Raw genomic sequence first — 21,605 nt, 5'->3', positions numbered from 1 at the left:
TTTATTTTCTCAATTACCCCACTACCTCCCTATTTTATTACTTTCTCAAACTTCTCCTATAACTCCACACATGGAGAAATGAAGCAAGTATTTAAAAACGGAGGGAGTATATAATAAGGTTATAAATTAAGAGCCCTTTCCATGAATAATGCTGCCAAAAGACTCACTTCCTAAATTACGGTTATGTTTTAACAAATTCCCTAAATTCCATCCACGTAGGCAAGAGGAAAAAAAACCATTTTTTTTACCGGTTCAGCAAAAACCACTACTTTAGGGCTTGTTTGACATCATTTTTGGTTTTCAGTTTCCTATTTTTAGAAAACCAAAAACCAAAAACAGGAAACAAGAAAAAGGTGTTTCCACTTTTCTATTGTCATTTTTCAAAATTATCATGATTTTAATAAGTTTAATTATTTTTTTGAATTCATTATAGGAATTATATCATATACTTTTAAAAAATAAAAAATCAAAAAACAGAAAACCACAACAATGCCAAACCAACCCTTAAGTGGCTGTTTTCAAAAACTGAAAGTATGGTTTTTATCGGTTTCCGTTGTAACTTTTTTTAAAAATAAATACAGAGCTGGAATTTCTGCAAACTGATTCTTTCAACAAACAAATAATCAAAAAACAAAAACAAATCACAAAAAAAATGGAGCCAATTAAGATTGATAATACTCCAAATCAAACAAAAACAAAACTTAAAAAAAAAAAAAATTAATACTTAATTTGAATAGATCTAGATTACATAATTACAAATATTGAAAAAATAAACAAGTGAATTGAAAAAAAAAAAAAACGAAATGAGCTTATATTGAGAATTGGATTGAAATTAGGGTATAGATTATACTACTAACCCTCCACCACCAAATTACAACATCAACAATGAAAGTACTAATGATGGCGGCAGGACAACAGCTGAAGCTGTTCTCCGGTGTCAAGCGAAGATGTTCTTTAGCGGCATCAATAGGGACTTGAATGATTATTTTTATGTGTATTTGAGGCTTTGAGCAGGAGAGCAAATGTGAGTGAGGTTGTTCTTTTTTTTTTTTTCCTTCTAGAAGCCAGACGTGATTCAGGGAGAGAGAATAAACTAGAACATGAAAGGGTTTTTCTTTTTAATTCTTAAATGCCTAAAACCGCCACTTTGCGGTTTACTAAGATAAAAACCGCTACTTGAAGTGGCGGTTTATCAAGATAATCCGCCACTTCAAGTAGCGGTTTTCACAAAAAAACCGTAAAAAATAGCTTAAACGGTAAAGTGGGAATTTATAAAAAAGTGACATCATTTGTGGAATTGGATCTTTTAGTAACATTATTTAGGGAATGAGCTCATAAATTAATAATGATAGATAAATATTTTAATCGTAAATTAGATATCAAATAATAAAAGCATATAATGTCGATTGGATATTTACAATTTTTAGTTGTAGCTTCTACTTCCTGTCTTCCTCCGTTGCATAATAATCGCAACACTTTTCTTTTACACCCGTTTAATAATAGTTGCAAGACTTGCAACACTTCCTATTTCAGTAAATAACCACTACCATTTTAATTTATTATTTCTCTCTCTCACGTACTCACTCCACTTGCATAAATATTTAATTATTTCTCTCTATTACAAACCACACTTATACTACTTTTTTTTTAAAAATGATTTTTCTCTCCTACTAACAATAAAATATATTTCTAACAATTATACTTTATATTATAAAATTTACCTTATGGTCTAGGGCTGAGCAAAACTACCCGAAAAATCGAAACTTACAATCTGATCGTTTCGAAAATTAGGTTACCTGATCCGATAACCATAACGGTTCAGGTACCCGTTCCGATAATTTGTTATCGGGTATGGTTGTTGGGTATCATTTTTATTGGGTATAATTATACCTAGGGATGGTAGTGGGTTGGATTAAATGGGAGACCCGTCTCATCCCCGCCCAAGTATGGAAGGAGGTTTGGCGGGTAATGGGGCGGGGATGAGTACAAAATGTGTACCCCCGTAGGTGATGGGCCGTATGTGGATTTTAAATTAGACTTTCCCCATACCTGCCCCGCGTACCCGCCTTATACCCGCCCCATATTTCCTTAAGAAGAGTTTGAAATTTATGAAACTTGATACCCCTTAAGGCCCAATTCGCCCAAATCGTAATTTGCAAAATTTTTAACATAATTTGATGTAATCGTCAATAATGTGATACAATACATCATTATGGTAGTGAGTTTGGGACGATTTTGGGGCGGGTATGGATCTTGTCTTGTACCCAGCGGGCGCGGGTATGGATATGAAAATTGTACCCGTCATGGGTGGTGGGGCGGGGATGGGTATAAGATTTTTAGGCAGATATGGGTATGAAGGTACCATCATCCACATCCGACCCACCCCAGTGTCATCCCTAATTATACCCAATAACCATACTCGATAACAAATTATTGAATACGTGTTTAAGTATATAATTTATCGAAATGGAAGAGAATTATAGAATACAATGGATAAAGAATTGGGAAATAATCGGGAAAGAAAGGAAGGGGATTGAGGTGAAGGGGAGGGAAGAGAAAGGGAAGGGAGGGAAAAAAAGCCGAGTTTTTCTTCCAATTCTCTTCATTGTCGGAGAAATCAAATTCTTACAATTTAATCCCTCCACTTCTTTCCCCCTCCAATTCCTTTCCATCCTCATTTGTTATCTATATGAAAGATAATCCATTTTTCATTTTCCCTTCCCTTCCCTTCCCTTCCTTTCCCTCCATTTCCTTCAAGTAAATAAAGTGTTAAAGATGTTATCCAAGTAGTTATTTATATAATCTAGACAAATAATCATGTCATCTAACCAATTAGTCATATCATCTTGCCTAGACACTTAAACACATTATTTATGTCATGATATGTTATCAATGTGCTACTTTTTGTAAGAGTATTTTTTTTTTTTTTTTTTATATATACTTATGTATTGTATTTATCTTAATTTTAGAAATCAACTAAATAATTCTCAGTCCAAAATCATATAGATAGCTTCGACCTTCTTTAACGACGATTTCATCTTCAACCTTCAACTAACAACTTTTATTCTTCGCTTGAAACTCATCCTTAAATTACCAAATTATATATGAAATCAATAAAATTAATAAGTAGTCATCATATTTATCCACTAATTTAAATTAATTCATGATATTGAAATTAATTTAATTATATGTATACAAAGTTGGGTAAAAAAAAATCACTTTTTACCTCTACAACAAATGGAAGAGGAATGAAACCTCTTTTCATTTTCTCTCTCATTCTCTTTTATGTACAATAACGCATTATAAATCACCCAATCAATCTTGAGAAATTGAACGGGCGGTAAACAACAAGCATGTGCAAATTTTGGCATTTGGGCCTAATTAAAGTTTACATCCTTCCTTTATAAATGGAAATGTGGATGGTTTTAGATTTTTCTCATACCAGCTTAAAATTGATCAATTTTTGTAAAAGCATTGATATCATCTAATTTTTTGCAATGAAATGGAAGAAAGCTGAAAGAGAAAAGAAGGGGGGGATAGGAAGAGAAGTCCCAAATTTTGCAAAATCATAAAAGTTAGCATTGAGAAAAGAAGAGGACGTTGAGAGGTGAGTAATATGGAAAGGGGAGGGATGGAGGAAAGTTGAGAGACAGTGTGGAGGGATGGAGCAAGTAGAAAGAGACTTGCTAAAATTTATGACAATTTCTGAATGAGTAGGGAACATTAAAAAAAAAGTGGCTATGCATAGGTTACGAAGGATAAATAAATAGTTTGACTCTACAATCAAGTACGAAGAGATCTAAAATAAACAATCCATTAAAACTAATGTGAAAAAGAGAGGAAAATGGAGCAAAAGAAGAGAAAGGGGGGTGGGGGGAGGATGCACCTCATATTACTATAGCATTCTATCAAATAAATTATTTAGTCTTCAAGTTGGGTGTCAACAAATTAAAATTGATCGGTTAAGATTTTAATAGGATGTTTTAGCCCTTAACGGCCTTAAGGTTAAGGTCAAAATTAGCACAAAAAAAAAACGCTTAAAATGTCACGATTTATGTGGAAAAAGTCTCATTTTATATATTTCGATTTGTTTAGCAAAAAAAAAAGTCTGGTTAAAGTGTTAGGGTCATTATGATTTTAAAGAATCACAATTTGCAGTCAAAATTAGTAAAATAAGGACCAAAATCGCACAAAGCAAACGTTTCATTTAACGGGATGTTATAGTAAAGAATAAATCAAAATTACAATGGTACCATGTGGAATAAAAATAAAGATTGGCTACCAAATAGAAAAACCAAAACTACAATGGTACCAAATGGAAATCCCTTGATTTTTGGATAAATTTCAATTGAACTTTTTTTTTTTAATTATGTAAGTTATTGAAAAATTTAGATGGGAAGGAAAAAAACCATGTTAAAAAGAGTTTTTGAACTTTGTAAAACCTTAGAATATGGGGAGAAGTTAAAGGAGAAGGAAAACAATGAAACAAGAAAGAGATGAGGTAAGGTGGGGTCAAAAGATAACAACACTAATAAGAGTTTGGAAAAATATACTTTAATAATCCCAACTTTTTCCAATTTATTTTAAATAATCTCAACTATTGATTATTCTACAATAATCCCAACTTTACATGTGTTTTCTTTCTTCAACCCCAATTACCGGTAACCTAAAGAAAAAGTTAAATTTTTTTAAAACAAATTATTTGCCACATGTTGCATGTCAATTGGTTTTAAGAAAAATTAAATAAAATTGAAAAACAAAAAAAACAAAAATTTAAAGAAAAGGGAAAGAAAAAAGATCAATATCATCGGCTACCAACCGTGGTGATCATCTCCTTCCCCAACCGACCAACCCCAACTCGAAAGCATCCTCTCCGATCCAAAGCCCACAATTCTGACCATCTTCCTTTCCCCCATACCGAAACATTGATCCTCACCCCATTTTTATTTGCGTTTACATTTGCCGGCATATGGAGGAGAAAGAAAGGAGGGTTTAAGTTTTTGGACGGTTTTGGGGTCGGGTTTTTGGTTGTTGGGTGGCGGTTTGGTGGCGGTTTTGTGGCGGGGGTCTCTTTTGGTTATTGGGCTTCGACCTTTTAGTAGCAATCTTCTTGGTAGATGAAGAATCAACGGCGGCGACCACAATGGAAGCCTTTGTGGCAGCCATTAAAGCTCTACAATTACTTTTTTGGAATGGAGGGGAATGGTTTCATGGTTGCATAGTGAAGAGCAGTGGCACGGAGGCGAAAATTAGTGGTCGATTTCTGGTGGTGTATGGGGTATTTGCAAGTGAATATTGGTGGCGGGAGGCTGGGAGGAGGTGATTTGAGGGTTGGCTAAGAGAGGAAGGCCACCTTTGGTGGCTGGTGGCTTGGATTTTTTTTTTTTTTTTAATATTTTTCTTTTTTTTTTCCCCTTTTTCTTTTTTTTTTTAATTTTAAAATTTATTGAACTAATCACGTGTTGACATGTGTTAGGTAACCTAGAATAAGAGGTAATTGACTTCGTTGACCGCTTTGGGATTGGAGAAAGAAAACGCATGTGAATGTTGGGATTATTTAAGAATAATCGAAAGTTGGTATTATTTAAAGTAAATTGGACAAAGTTGAGATTATTAAAGTGTATTTTCTTAAACGTTTTTGGTAGAATCATTCTAGATTTATACTTAAGTGCTTCTTATTAGATAGAAGATTGATTATAGATTTAAAACCTCTTTTGTAAAATAACACAATACGAACAAGCTATCTATGTTATAATAAAAGAAAAACCTTTAAGATAATTGTTCAACATTTAAAACCTATAATAATTTTGATAATTTATTGATTAGTTAGTAATCATGAATTATAAGCACTTATAATAAAGACTTTGTGCTAGATTGGGGGGGGGGGGAGGGGGTAAGAGTGTGAGAGAGACAGAGAGCGTGAGTGGAACAAGTACAACATATAATTTTATATCCATTATAAAAAAGAGGGAATTAACAAGGAGAAGAATGAAGCATAATTAGTAACAAAAGAAAGAGGGAGTTTGGTCAAATAAATGAAGGAATTTTTGAGAAGTGAGCAAGGGCTGCCTATAATTTTCAAAGATGTAGTAGGTAGAAAAGGCCAAGAGAAAAGAAACATGATGAGTGTCATTTATGGCACTCATTTATAGGGTTGAGCAAAACTACCAAAAAAACCGAAAACCCAAAAACCGATCCGTAACCATTCCGAAAATTAGGGTACCCGAACCGATAACCATAACGGTTTGGGTACCCGTTCCGATAATTTGTTATCGGGTATGGTTATGGGTATCATTTTAAAATTAACGGTTACCCGATCCGATCCGATAAGCATTTTTTCTGCTTTTTTCCCTACTTAAATCTATTAATATAAATCTAAACTTTTACTTTACTTCATAATCACTTTATAATATCAATGATTAGTAAATTTATTAATAATTTGGTCAAGATCATATGGTATTGTTTTTAATTAGTTGTAAATTATATCATAATAACTACATAATTAAGTTTAATTATCATTATTGGATATCTTATTGAGTACCCGATAACCGATCCGAAAATCCGGGTACCCGAAATCCGGGTACTCGAACTTATCGGTTCCGGTTATGGGTATCACTTTTAGTGATTTTGGTTATCGGGTACCCAAACCGTTAGTACTAACGGTACAGGTACCCGTCTCATGCTCACCCCTACTCATTTAGCCTCTTTTAGAATGAATTTTAATCGCTTTTATAGCTCTCTTTTTCCTTTATTTTTACTTGTTATTTCTCTAGTTTGTGTTTTCCTTAGTTGTTTTCCCGTTTTCTTACATTTCTTAGTTTATTTTGCTTTTTGTCTTTTATTTGTTTGCTTTTCCTTTGATTTCAGGAGATTGGTGATGTTTAAGGAGCTTAATGGTGTTTTCTCGGAATTTGTAAGGCTCAAGATGCAAGTCGGTCTCTCCCTTTAAAACTCAAATGTTAAGGGGTGCAAAATCCAAGTCTTTTAGGCCGTGCTCTCAAGCTATGTGGGCATCAAAAATGGTGTTGAACCCACCGTGGAAGCTCTTAGAAACTGCCACTCCCATTGTTCATCAAGTGGAGCGCTTGCAGGCATCAACGGACGCATGAGAGAATATGTCTTGCTCCTAGGCGCGGGCGCGCACGACGGTGGCGCGGGCGCGCAGGGTAGGGGCGCGACCACGCAGGTGGGAGGTGCGTCCGCACAGCTCTGCTTTCCCCATTCCGTACCCATTTCTCCGCAGCCGTGCATATTGAGGAGAGGGTGCGCTTGTAGGGTTCTTTTTTGACGTCTAACTAACTCCTCCTTTGTTAGTTTTACTATATATAGATTTTCTTCCTTTTAAAGAGAGATTAGACTAGAATTTGTTTAGATTTAATTTTTAGAGAGAGAAGCTCAAATTGGGGAAACCTTTGTTCTTAGCAGAGAGAAACTTGGTGATTTTGATGATTGATACTTTCAATCTTCTTCCTCTTTGAATTTTTTATCAAAGTTTTGTAAGAATTCTTTACTCTTTAATGCAATTTTAGTGTTTGATTCCTGACATTTGGTTGAATTTCTAGTTGATTGTTTGATTTGATTTTTTGATAGCTTGAGTATAATTTGAATACATGTTGATGATGAAATTTGTGATTAGTTTAGTTTTTCTATTCAATTTTGCAATGTGTAGTAAGTAGATTACTTGCTCGGGATGTGGTGAAGCATGTATGAGTGATAATTCATAGCTAATTAGGGGATTTTGATTGATTAAGTTTGATTAAATTGGTTAGTATAATTTTTACATGTGTGTGATGTCTTGAGGAGTTATCAACCTTAACTATAAAGCTAGATTGCATTGTAGTTTTCATTGATATGACACATTGATTTGAAAGCTACTTCTATCAGTTGATCTTGTTTTGTGATTTTCCTTTGGTAGTCACTCGTAGAGACCACTAGTTTCAGTAGTTTGATCCTAGGAAATAGCTTTACAAGTGTTTTTTTATTGCATTTGCTACCTTCCCTGGCATTATTCGATTGATTGAATTCTTGCCCAATTAGCATGATTGTCGTGAATGCACGTGGATCCTAATTCCCTACTATCCTTAATTAATATCATTCTTCATATTCATTTAGACCAAACTGTTTACCTAGACTTTGGGATAGCTTAACTTGAGACCATAGCTTACACCTCATTCCCTTAGGTTCGACCCGGACTTACCCCTATACTAGGGTTGGGTTTAGTTATAAATTTGGTTTGATTGGAGTCTTAGAACTCAACGACCTAGGTTTTCTGCCGTCAAAACACAGAAAGAGAGGAGAGGTTTGGGACAATAGAGGAAGAAAGAGGTGAAAACAAAGCACTTTAAAATACCATTCTTAGTGTTAAATTGTAGAAGAGATACAACCGCCACAAAAGAGATAAATGAGATGAATTAGGAATATGAAAATGAAGAAAGAAAAACAAGGAGGGGATTCAAGGAAGGAGAAAGAGCACTTTAATTAAAAAAAAAGATTATTTTTTTAGAATGTAATATAATCAAAGACAGATCAAGAGTACTTTTTGAAAAGATTCTATAAAATAATAAACTATACTACCACCGTTTTTTTTCTTATTTAGTTCACTCATTTAGACTTTAGCATTAATCACACACTCTCCTTTAACTGTGTTTTATGCTTACGTAATGAAAAATATAGTCATGTGGGATCTTGTTAGATTTGTCATTATATATATTTTCAAAGTATCAAATTTTAATGATTTTTTCTTATCGATTATTAAAGATAATAATAGTTGAATTTATGCATTGGAAAATATGAATAAGGAAACATGTTAACTAAAAATAAAAGAAGGAAGTATAAGTTAAATGTAATCCTGTAAAGGAAGATGGAAAGGCAGAGGAGAGCAAGTGGAAATTGGAGGAGTGGTTTGGATGCAAAATATCATGTGCTCAAAACTCAAAATTAATGTGACACTTTGTGTAAAAAGTTAAATTAATTTAATAATATATTTAGAACATAAAATTCAACCTTAAGGTAAAATTGTGATACCAGTAAGGTAAAATTGTGTGTGTATGTGTATGTGTGAGTATGTGTGTGTGTGTGTGTGTGAGAGAGAGAGAGATAGAGAGAGAGAGAGAGAGAGAGAGAGGACATAGGAGAAAGAGAGAGAGGGGTGAAGATAGACATATGTGTCGAGAGAAAGAAGACAAGTTAGAGAAGGGTCGGGGAATGATATGGGTACGGGAAAGGAGAGGAATCCGGACTCGGAAAAGAGAGAAATAGAGTGATAGAAAAAGGGACCGGGAGAGGGAAGTCAAAGAAGAGAAAGGGGCTAGGAAAAAAAGTGAGATAGAAAAAGGAAGAGTAAGTGAGAAAAAGAGTTAAGAGAGAAAGATAAGGGACTAAAGAAAGGAATTGATAAATAAAGGGGAGAGAAGAGGTGGGACAGAGAAAAATAGAGTGATATACGGGAGATAGGTCGAGAAAAAGAGAAGTGTGAGGAGAGAAAGAGAACAGAAGACCGAGAAAAAAATGAAGATATAGAGAAGCTAGGAAAAATAGATGGGTTAGTGGGAGAAAGGGAAAGGTCGATGGGAGAGAGAGAGAGGGAGTGAGAGAGAGAGAGGGGGGGGGGAGAGAGAGAAGTTGTAACCTATAATTTCAAAGGCATTAGCAAAGGGGGGGGGTAGATAAAAGAAAAAAGAGGTTTTAAAGTAATAGAGGACAAAAAGGTGAGAATCATTTAAAGAGACCATGCTTATTAATGTTTAATTAGGGAGGAGACTTAGAAGTTATGGAGGAGGCTGGGAAATGGAGAAAATTATTAATGTTTTGTGCTAATTGTGGAAGAGACCTTTTCTGTTATCATATGTAGTTCACATAAATAATTAATAATTTGTATTAAGTATGTCATTTATTACTAAACTAAAGCAATTACCTTTGAATGCAAATGTGCAATTTGTCCTTATTTTCCATTCTATTATGTAATGGGAAATTCGTTAACGTACTAAGTAATTAGCATTCTTTATTAGGAATGTATATAAGCAATTAAGTTTGTGTAGAAATGTAATTCTAACTACATACCCTACAAGTTATTAATTTTCTAAAACTATATAACAACATGGCAACACTTTTTAAACAATATTAATTATCCAAATAATTAAGACATAACCTTCGTTTTTAATCAAAATACCAAGAACTAAGCTAAACTAATAACTAATATATAACATTAATAATGGTTAGCCCACCTCATACTATCCAATCTTTGTAATTATAACAATTAAATATTAAATTTCACCATTTATTTTTGGCTAAACCATTATAGCTTTAATTTATAGAGAGAGGGAGACAAAGGAAGGGGAGTAGCTAGAAGGAGTAGGGGAGAGCAAGAAAAGGGGAAAAAAGATAGAGAAAAAAAAGAGGAAGATTTGGTGATTATTATCAATTGTTTTATAGAAAAAAAAAATATCCATGATCAATAATACTTTATACACATATGTAACAAGCACCTGTACATGAATTTCTTTTCAAACTCATTTCTCCCGCAACCATTAACAAGACACTATGATACAAGTCAGAAAATTAAATAAGTTATTTTTAAAAATGAGGAAAAAAATACAATTATTTAAAAAAAAATATCATCCACACATAATCATTTTTAATTATTTGCAAGAGTTCATGCATAGTGACAAATTAATCCGAATCTAGAAGCAAAATAAGAATATCTGAGTCTAAAATTAATAATTTTTTTTTTATAAAAAATTCATTTATAGGCAATCGTTTATAAATATTTGCAAGAGTTAGTGACAGAATAACCATTTAATCCGACTCTAAGCTAGAAGAAAAATAATCAAATCCAAATCAAAAACTAATAAGAACAAGTAGTAAAAAAAAAGGAACAAGTAGTAAATCGATAAATGTGAACATGTTACAAGGTCGGACCCAATTCACGTTACAAATCACTAGTTTAATGGGTGACCCAAAAGAAATTATCTTTTAAAAAACTATCAAAAAATGTTTTTTTTTTTTTTTTAAAAAAAAACTATAAGTTTATTAGAAAATTTCAAAATCCTATCTTTTCACTACATTTAAAATTATCCATATCAAATCAAAAAGTAATAAAAACAAATAGTAAATCTATTAAAATGAACATGTTACTAAGTTAGGCCCATTTCATGAATAACCCATAAGAAATTATCTTATCTAGCTTTGGTCCAAATACAAAAGTCATACACTTCATGTTTTTTTACCTTATCAAAATTATTATTATCAATTTTTATTAAATTACCCAATATACATTTTTTTTCAAACTTATTACCTACTTGGAAAAAAAAATTAATAATAAAAAACTCCACATTGCCACATCTCAAAGCAAGAATGACACATCTAAATTCACACTAGAACGCGCGCAACGCGCGCGCCCGCGAGCCTCCCTAGACAATGTAAAACTAGCAAAGAATGGGTCTTAACAAACATTTCATTTTGATAAACAAAGAAACAAATGTAGTCTAATTTCAACTCACAATTTGACAAACAATTTCAAATTACATACATCCTAATTTCAACATCAATTCTTATCTTAATTCACATCAATTTCAACTTCAACTATAAAATAATGCAAGCTAAAACTCAACAAAACCAAGTAAGCAAACAAATCCACAATTCAACATACCCAATTATTCACAATCATCCAAACAAAATACTAAAAACAACAATCAAAATCAACAACATCCCTCATTTTAACTCCAAAGTAACTCAAATTCAAATTAAATTTTAGAGCTACTGACTATAGACACCTACTTTTGGCCTCTTGTCCCGAAAGGAAGTGCGATGATATTACAAAAATCCGTTCTTCATGTTAGATCAAAGTTGAAGTGTTTATGGACTACGAAAAGCATTATGAAGTAAGTTAAAACCCAAATTTGAGAACAAGTTATCTTAGAGCCTTGTCCAATTACTAGTTATGCCTAAAATGTGTTCATACATATTTAAACTTGATTAATAACGGACCCAAATGCGTCAAATGCAATGATTAGATCCAATGGAACCTACATTGTTGAAAACCGAGAAAAAAAGATAAATCTACCATCAAATTCCCATACAAGGCCTATACAGATGGATAGCCCTTTCAAAGAGCTTTCCAACGGTATATTATAAGGCCAATTCTGAGCCAAAACGAAGAAGTTATGATCAAAACACTAAACCGGGCCCTAAAAGCACACCCTTGTATTCCAACGGCCATAACGTTTTATACATAACATATTTTAACCTAATTCTAACGGCATTGGAAAGTAAACATTCAGAGCTTTCCAAAGATATCTTACACGCCTTAATCCGACTCCGCAATCAAAAGTTATGGAAGTTTTAAAAACGCACTATCGTATAAGGCAAACCGCAAACTAGCGCAACTCAATCAGTTGCGCGCGTCTGGCGAGCGCGACTTATTGAGATGCGCGCGGAACCCAACACGACTCATAGAGTTGAGCGCGCCACCTGACGGCGCGGCTCTAAAACCCTAAACCTGGATCCCTACGCTTATAAATAGGGGTCTTCGTTCAGCATTACGGGGACCGGAAAAAATCATAATTAAAACCCAATTATTCTCAAAACCCTAATCTCTCTACTTCTCTTACTATCATACTACTTTTCCCTCTTTCTTCCCAACTATTCTTCAATCCTAATCCATCCATTGAAGCTCTTGAAGGTATGAAGAAGAAAGAAAGTCCATAAACACATTAAACGGAGATTTAACATAAAAGAGGAACGGTTAGTTTCCTAAGCACTTGGATAAATCACTTTCCTTTATTGTTTTATTAACTTTCATTGAATAAATAGTGTTGTTTGATCACTTTAAACAAACTTTCAAGAATAAAATTTGATAATTAATTGTTTTTTTATCACTTAAGACAAGGCGAATATTGTTTATTTTGTTTTCAAGAATATTGATTAAACAAAGAATAATGAATTTTGCAATGTAATTCCTACGTGATTAATGCTTTTAAATAAAATCAACTAACTTAGTCTTTAGGTATCACGTTGTAGACACCTAAAAATGTCTCCCCAAAACCAAACCCAATGATGAACACCTTTCACCGCCATTATTGGTCAGGTTGAGTATTTAATTTTTGGAGTGCTTAAATCCATGTCCTATCCAATACATTTCATAAACCAATCCATTTCCTAAGTCATTTCCCTAAACCATAACTTGTTATCCACTTTTCGTGTCCACATCGCAAAACCGAGAGAAACTGATTTTTTAGTCTTATAATTTTGATCCGATTATTATTTGGCTGGATAGGCCTCAAAATAAGCTTTCCAACCATATATCATAAGCCCAATTTCGAGCTATAACAAAAAAGATATGAATAAAATACTAAACTCGGCCCAAAACTGACACCCTTCCACTAAAACGTCCATATCATAAAATCTACAAATTATTTTTACCTGATTCTAATTGGGTTGTAAAGAAAACTTGATAAGCTTTCCAATGATATATTATATGCCTTATTTCAAGTTACGGATCAAAAGTTATGATGATTTTAAAAAGTGTAAAAAACTGGATTCACCGCGCACAGTGCAAAAGCACCGTGTCACGGGAGTGTGCCCCGTCTGACGGTGCTTGGTGCCGTGACACGGTGTTTTACATTGTGTCACGGTGCTAATTTCAAATATTTTTCGCGACAAATTCCACCGTGGCACGGTACCTGTTGTCGTGACACGGTACCTGGTGTCGTGACGCGGTACTGAACACCGTGTCACAATGCTTTTTCCGTGTAAATTCCGCATTTTCCCATATCGTGAAACGGTGTACTGTACTGTGCCACAGTGGACACTTCTGTGTCACGGTACGTGTGCCGTGTCACGGAATTTTGTCGTGTCTTTTCTGCGTAAACCCTTCACGCGTTTTCACTTCCCGTAGGTTAAATATTTCCCGCGTCACTCCAGTTGTCCACCGCATTACGAGATTTTCCCCCATCTGACGGTGCCAAGCACCGTGTCCGGTGCTTTTTGCCGTGTCACAGTGTTATTTTTTAGGGTTTTTATCTTTTTAGGGTTCCACGTGTTCCCTCTACTCATTTTCCCTATAAATACTCCCCTCCTTTCTGCAATTCGGGGCATCAAATCCTTCTCTCTTTCTCTCTTTTACACCAAAAAATCATTATATTCTCTCTCTTCCATATTCTAAGTTTTAAACCTATATTCCTAATCACACCATTCTTCCCTTAAGCACTCCGAGGAGTCCATACTTAACCCGAGGTTTCGTCCTTAAACCAAGGCGTGAAAGGTAAACATAACTGAGGGTTTGGACCAAACAACTCTACTTTTTATTTAATTTAATTTAATTTCTGTTTGATTTATATTTTCATTGAAGTTACTAACAATTTATTCATGATGTAGCAATTTAAAGGAACGCGCGGAATGTGAGTAATTAATTAATTTAATTACTCTTAATTACTTTATTTTCTTATTGCTAGTATCATGATTAGGTTATTTTATATTTGATTTGACTAACGCTATTATTGTTAAATTGATTCCAATATTGATGTTTATTTTGTTATATTTATGATCACCATATTGCATGTTTAAAGGGAATATGTAATTGAAAATAACGCCTAATAAGATAATTTGGACAGCTGGTTTAGGTTCTTTTTTTAATCTTGTTGTTTAATCAAGTGATCACAAATTTTATAGAATTATATGTTGCATTAATATTAATCCAATTTAGCTTAATAATAGTTTGGAGCGAATTGAATCTTTGTTTGTATGCCTTTGAGATTGCAGGAATCACTTTTCACTATAAGAATCGAGTAGAGGCCAATACGGGAAAATGTGACTCCATGACTCACTTCGTACCATCATCCCCGATCCTCCTTTCGTGGTTCCGAACCATATGGAGTTAGTAATCTCATGGATTATGAATGGGGTGTCACCTTCACGGGTCAATCGTTGTTGCCTATCGTTGTCCCTTATCGTGGTTGCCTTTTTATGATCCGTGAACGGTTTACAAGTTCCTTAAAAACTTGTTGGCGGCTCCCTACTTTCCTTGTCCCTAATCCTATTATGTCAATTCCCACTTCCTATGAGTGCCAAGCATATTCACAACATGCTTTAACGTAGGCGCACTTCGAACGACGCCTACACACGTTGCATATATTGTTTGGTAATGAAATTGTGAAAAAGGAAGAGCTAGTAGAGGCCGTACTAGGGCTAGAATAGCGATTCCTCCCTAAAAGGAACGTTATTTTAGTACCCTCGCTCCCGAACTCATTTCTGGTTTATGTAGACCAATTTGGGCATGGTGAACTTATGATTCGTGCTAATTATTCCATGAACTCCACATGGAATAAAGGCATGAACGAGCTTTATGAGTTTTCCTAAAACTCATTGGCGACTCCTACTTGTTTCTTACAAAAAAGCGTGATGAGAGTATCATTTCTAATTCAAGGTCTCCCAAACTATCAGGAATTCAAATCCTAATACACTCTAACAAGTGTAAAGTCCTAGGCTTTTAAATGGCCATGGACATCTAAGGAAGGACCCCCTACGATGGGATCACCCTCCTTACACTGACCAAATGAACACCAACCCTTTTACGTTCAACATAAGCGTTGGCGGTGGCCAAAGCAACACATATTTTTTTCTTAGTTAACGCGTATTAAATTTAACACTAAATTAGAAAAAACTTAATATTCATCAATCCACTACTAGAAAATAGGCCATTTACGACGGAAAAAATCCGTCGGAAATCACGTTTCCGTAGGAAATGGTTGTCGGAAACGTGTTGGTAGGAAAAACGACCTTTTCTGACGGAAATTCCGCCAAAAACACTATTCCGACAGAATTTTCCGTCGTAACAGATTTTCCGGCACCGGAAAAATCAATCAGATTTTTCCGACCGAATATACAATTCGATCGAAAATTTCCGACGGAAATTCCGTAGGAAAATTATTTCATGAAAATAAAAAAAAAATACGCCTATAGCCACCATTAGCATGGTGTATCACCACCCAAAACGCCGATGTCAACCCCACCCCCACCCAACTAACAGAACCACACCACCCACCACGGCCCCCTTAATACCGACCCACTTCCTAGCCCTAACCTAACCACAACCACCACCTTAACCCACCCCACCTAACCCTAATCCTCACAAATAACTAAACCTAGATCTAAAACCACCCACTACGCCCTACCTAAACCCGACCCACTTCCTAGCCCTAACCTAACCACAACCACCACCTTAACCCACCCCACCTAACCCTAACCCTCCCAAATAACTAAACCTAGATCTAACCACGCCCCACCTAAACCCGACCCACTTCCTAGCCCTAACCTAACCACAGCCACCACCTTAACCCACCCAAACTAATTTAACCCTAACCCTCCCAAACTAAACCTAGATCTAAAACCACCCACCACGGCCCCCTAAACCCGACACTCCCACCACGGCTCCCCTAAACCCAACACTCCCAACACGACCCCCCTAAACAAGCCCGACACTCCCACCACAGCCCCCTTAAAACCCGACCCACCCACCACGCCCCCCTAAACCCGACCCACCCACCACGACCCCCCTATACAACAAAAACAAATTTTTTTTTAAAAAAAAGCCACCACAGCACAAAATCACCAGCCACGACACCAAGCCATCACATCCACAACAACCAGCCAACACCAAGAAAATGTTACAAAAAAAAAACAAAAAAAAAATATCAACAAATAAGTACTGAAAAACATACCTTAGTAACCTAAATTGGGTTTGAATTCGGTATAAATTGGCCAAATTTGACCATGAAAAGTTTAGATCTACACTTTTCATGGTCGAATTTGACCAAAAACAACCATTAATTTTGACCATTAAAAACACCAAAGAGAAGAGAAATGAGGAAAGAGAAGAAATAAGGAGAAGATGGGGCAGAGGAGAGAGAAGAGAAGAGGGGCACAGGAGAGGGAGACAGAAGAGGAGCGGAGGAGAAAGAGAGAAGAGAAGAGGGGTGCAGGAGAGATAGACAGAAGAGGGGCGGACGAGAGAGAGAAAGAGAGAGGGGGGGGGGGGTAGGGTTTTAATAAGGAAGGGTTTGTTTTTTTTTTATATTTATATAATTATATTCTGACGGAATATTCCGTCGGAAAAATCCGTTAGAAAATTACATTTCCGGCAGAATAAAAATCCGTCGGAATTTTTAATGTTTTCGATGGAATTTCGTGTGCGTCGGAACCAGCTCGTCAGTAATTAGCCTATTTCTAGTAGTGATCACATTTCAAACACAAAATTAAACAAAATCATAGAAGACTATCTTCAAAACTTTAAGCGTGGGGTCATTAGATTAGAAAATGACTATGTAACATTTCTCAATCTTTTGTTTTTCTTTGGTACAATATTCATAAAAGAACACATATCTACAGATTTAATCATCAATATTTCTCACCCTTGAGATAAGTATAGTATTAGCAGCTCATGAATTAAAAAACAATAAAAAAAAATATAAGAAAGAAAAAAGGGAAAGGGAATATGGGAGTTGGGAGTCTTGCGACATAAAGGGAATTATATGAGAATTGAACAATGCTAGTGGGGCGGGTCAAGTAGGAGCGCCGTTTCATCCCACCCCAAATACGGGGCGGGGATGGATTTCGGTTTGGCGAGTGGTGGAGCGGGAATGGGGATAAAAAACCATACCCACCATGGGTGATAGGACAGGGGTGGATTTTAGGTTGTATTTGCCCCATTCCGTCCCGCCCCGCCCCACCCGCCCCACTTCGTACCTGCCCCATTACCACCCGCCTGATTTTGTAGTCATCTCATCGCCACCTTATATCCACATCTATATATATTTAAAAACAAAATTATATACAATTTTATAAAAAAAAAATTATGTAAAATAAAATAGTAGATTTGTAATACGCTAATATTATAAACAAAGAAGTGTGTAATATTAACAATAATTTCTTTTTCTTTAATTCATATTAATTACTTCCTCTGTTCTTTTTTACTTGATCTGTTTCTTTTATCACGCTTGTCGATGAAAAACTTTAACGATCAATAACTTTAATTCTCCATAAGTAAATTATAAAACTTAGATATTATGATAGTACTTATTGAGACGAATTCAAAAAGATCCCAAATAAATATGTTTTTCCTTACATATCATTCATAAAAGACGATCAAAAGAGGGGTGGTGAATAGTGCAAAAATCAAAGCGGGTCAACTAAAAAAGAACGGAGGAAATGTAGTATTGTGTATTGAAAAGCGGGGATTAGGTGGGTCTTGGGTGGGGATTATGTGGGAGTCTATATCCAAGTGGGGGGTGGGGCGGGGATGGTTTTGGAATTATAACCATTGGGGCGGGGATGGGGATGGATTTTGGACCCACCGCGGGGATGGTGATGGGGATGGGGATGGGATGAAAATTTTAGGTGGAGATGGGGGATGGGAAGACCAACATCTGCCCGCCTCATTAACATCCGTACCAATACCCTTTAAGCCCAAAGCATGTATTTCCAATTTAGTATAGTATAGATATATATTATATATGTAGCAATATATTAAATAATATATTGACGTTTACATTGAACTAGATATACCAATCCCAAAAATGAATGAGATTTTGTATGATAAAAAAGAATAACAAGCTTGTTTGAATGATAATTCTTTGGTCAATTTGTTTTTTTCTACCAACCCTTGACCCTTGTTCAAGTGCAAGGAAGCAAATTATTTTTGCCAATGAGACGCAAGGTAGGTTGATTGCACGATGATTTCTTGATTATAATTCATTAAAAGTTTATAAGAATTGCAAACATAATTTTGACTTATGAGTTTAAAAAATTTAACATGACATTGTGAGCTACTTAAATTACTTAATCAATATTTTTATTATGTCCATTGTTTTAAGAATTTTCAATTAATATAACCGTCCACGAGGAACACGTAAGAGTTTTATAAGAATAAGTTTACTTTTCTTGATACATGACAGTGCCAAAAGGATTTATTGCTTAAATTGTGCAAATGGATTTTAAAGGATGTCAGATTAATTTCATACCCCCAAATGCAAGGATTAGGGGGAGATAGCATTTATTTCATTATTATATATAATCCTTGCACAGTTGCACATGAATAATAAGATACATTGATGTTTATTATAGTACACACAATAGCTTAAATATCAATGATTATTAATAAGAGATGGTCACATAATTACTAAATATTTAGAATGAGATCATCTTGAAAATAGATATGAATAAATGGCATTGACTATATACCTATTGTACATTTTCCAATTAAATTTGATGTCCTAGAGAAGCATCATCAGCTGCTAATGAACCTAGAGCATGCCAAGTTCTAAAGATTATGTTAAGTAAAATTGATATGTACCATGATTATATTAAATACTCCAAAAGAGTATAAAATATCCAACGAGCTTATCATGTATCAAGATTATAATCAAAAGCACTCCTACAAAGTATGAGTCACTATTAGATTAAATGTTAGTTGATTATCTTGCCAATTGTATAAAGAAACACATGTTGGTATTCTAATATCACATCGTAATCATGGCCATGCATAAAGTATGTTTAATAAAGTGATCACGAGTGTTGGAAAACTGACTAGAGTTCAATTTCAGAGATGTAATTGGATGTGATGATTAAATTAGGCCATCCAGGTTCAATAAATACCCATTATGGAAACCTAAATTTTCATTTGATAATGTGCTGACACTCTTCCAATGTTAGATATGTGAAATGAATTGAATGACAAGAGATAACATTGAGATTGAGTTATAGTAATTTGTGTTGATAAAAATTTCAAGAGTTAATAGGTTTTGATTTTCATATATACTAAAGAGTAATAGGCGACCAAAAGTTCACCAAAATAACTTATATATTATTGTCAAGTATTAGGTGACCAAAAGCTCACCAAATACACTATTTAAGTTTTCAAAGATCTACAAGATCACCACCTAGTAGAATTACAAGCAAGCGATTTGCGCTTATATACCAATTCTTTTGATTGGGGCTATTATATGTCAGTACATAAGAAACGAGAGAAGGAAAAACATACAACTGCACAACACATGTCTCCCCATTAACATTTATCTTAGAAGGGAAAATATTATGGAAAATGTAATAATAAATACACATGAAATGTCAAGTTAATGAATAAATGACTCTTCATTGAAATTTTTCTCCAAGAGAGATAAATCTTGTTTAATACAAATTTTCTAAGAGATAAATTTTGATTGTGATCCTCCCAATGAATTGAATTTTAATGCAAATTTATATACTAAGTTGGTATAGAATTAGACGCCCCTATAAATGGAATATTTTACAAAGTTAGGGGGAGAAGAATCAGCAAAAGTTGGAAAAAAATAGTACAAATAAAAATTTAATGATCCCTATAATGGTAGTTTAAAGTTATATGCCAACTTTTGTCTATATACAATAAAGATATGTTGCACATTTATGATTTGATTTGTATTCATTTTTGACTCATTTTGCATAGCGTTGAAGATACATTTTGGTCATATTAAATTATGTGTATACATCGTGATAAAATCATGCCAATTATACATGAATCACTACACCTGAAGCGTGAGTTGTATGATTGGATCCAAAATATAGATATGATATGTGCCAAGATAATGCAGTTAACACTTTTAATAGTGTAATAGTATATAAATACCCCAAAAGTGGTATAAATATCTTAACTATTACAATAGATGGCCTATGATGTAAGAAAAATTATGATGGTATCAATGAAAAATGTATTCAGATATCATTGTCAAAATAGCATGCAAATTAAATATATACCTTGAAGAATTATATGATGATACCGGTATATGATGGAACCGATACATAATGCATATGCATAATAGAATGGACTAGTGAATAAGGGATCTAGAATATATATATAAAAGCAAGTTTGGTGGAGTTGGTGGAGAACTCACTTTATGACTTTGAGGTCACAAGTTCGAGCTCTACTAAATGCTTGGGAGTGGCAATATTTAGAATTTTTTTTGAATTATCTCCTTAGATGGCAACATTTTTTCATTTATTGTCTTTGTAAAAGTGTTGCCTTGTGTATCATTTTTCCTTGGCTTTCAAAATTGTTGCCTTAGAATAAAAATGTGTTGCCTTATGAATAGACATCGGGGGCATATATTACGCCTTATATGTGTTGCCTTAGCTACAAGGCAACACTTTTTTTATATTATGCAATGGTTTTGCACTGTTACCTTTGCTTTATTTTGTTGTAGTGCGTAATTTGCTATTTTTTTTATTTTAGTTATTAGAAATTCCAGATGGTAAAATTTTATATCTAATAACCAATCAAACTCTGATGACTGTGGTGTTGGATTAGATGGGTATGATTAGAAATAGAAATACCAACAATTCCGATTTTATCTCTTATTGTAGTCGACCATAGTCGTCCGTAGTCGATGACTATGCTAGAATTTTTAAGTAATTAATTATTGATATATATCATCCATATAATTAATCATGTCATCCAACCAATTAATCATATCATTTAGTATAGACACTTAAAGATATAATTCAAACAATTCAATTAACCATGTCAGCTAACAAATTAATCATATATAACCTATAGGCACTTAAATATATCATTCAAGTAG

Source organism: Chenopodium album, chromosome 7 (genome assembly GCF_948465745.1).
Source record: "Chenopodium album chromosome 7, dcCheAlbu1.1, whole genome shotgun sequence".
In the NCBI taxonomy this organism is placed as follows: Eukaryota; Viridiplantae; Streptophyta; class Magnoliopsida; order Caryophyllales; family Amaranthaceae; genus Chenopodium; species Chenopodium album.
This window is presented reverse-complemented; position numbering follows the sequence as displayed.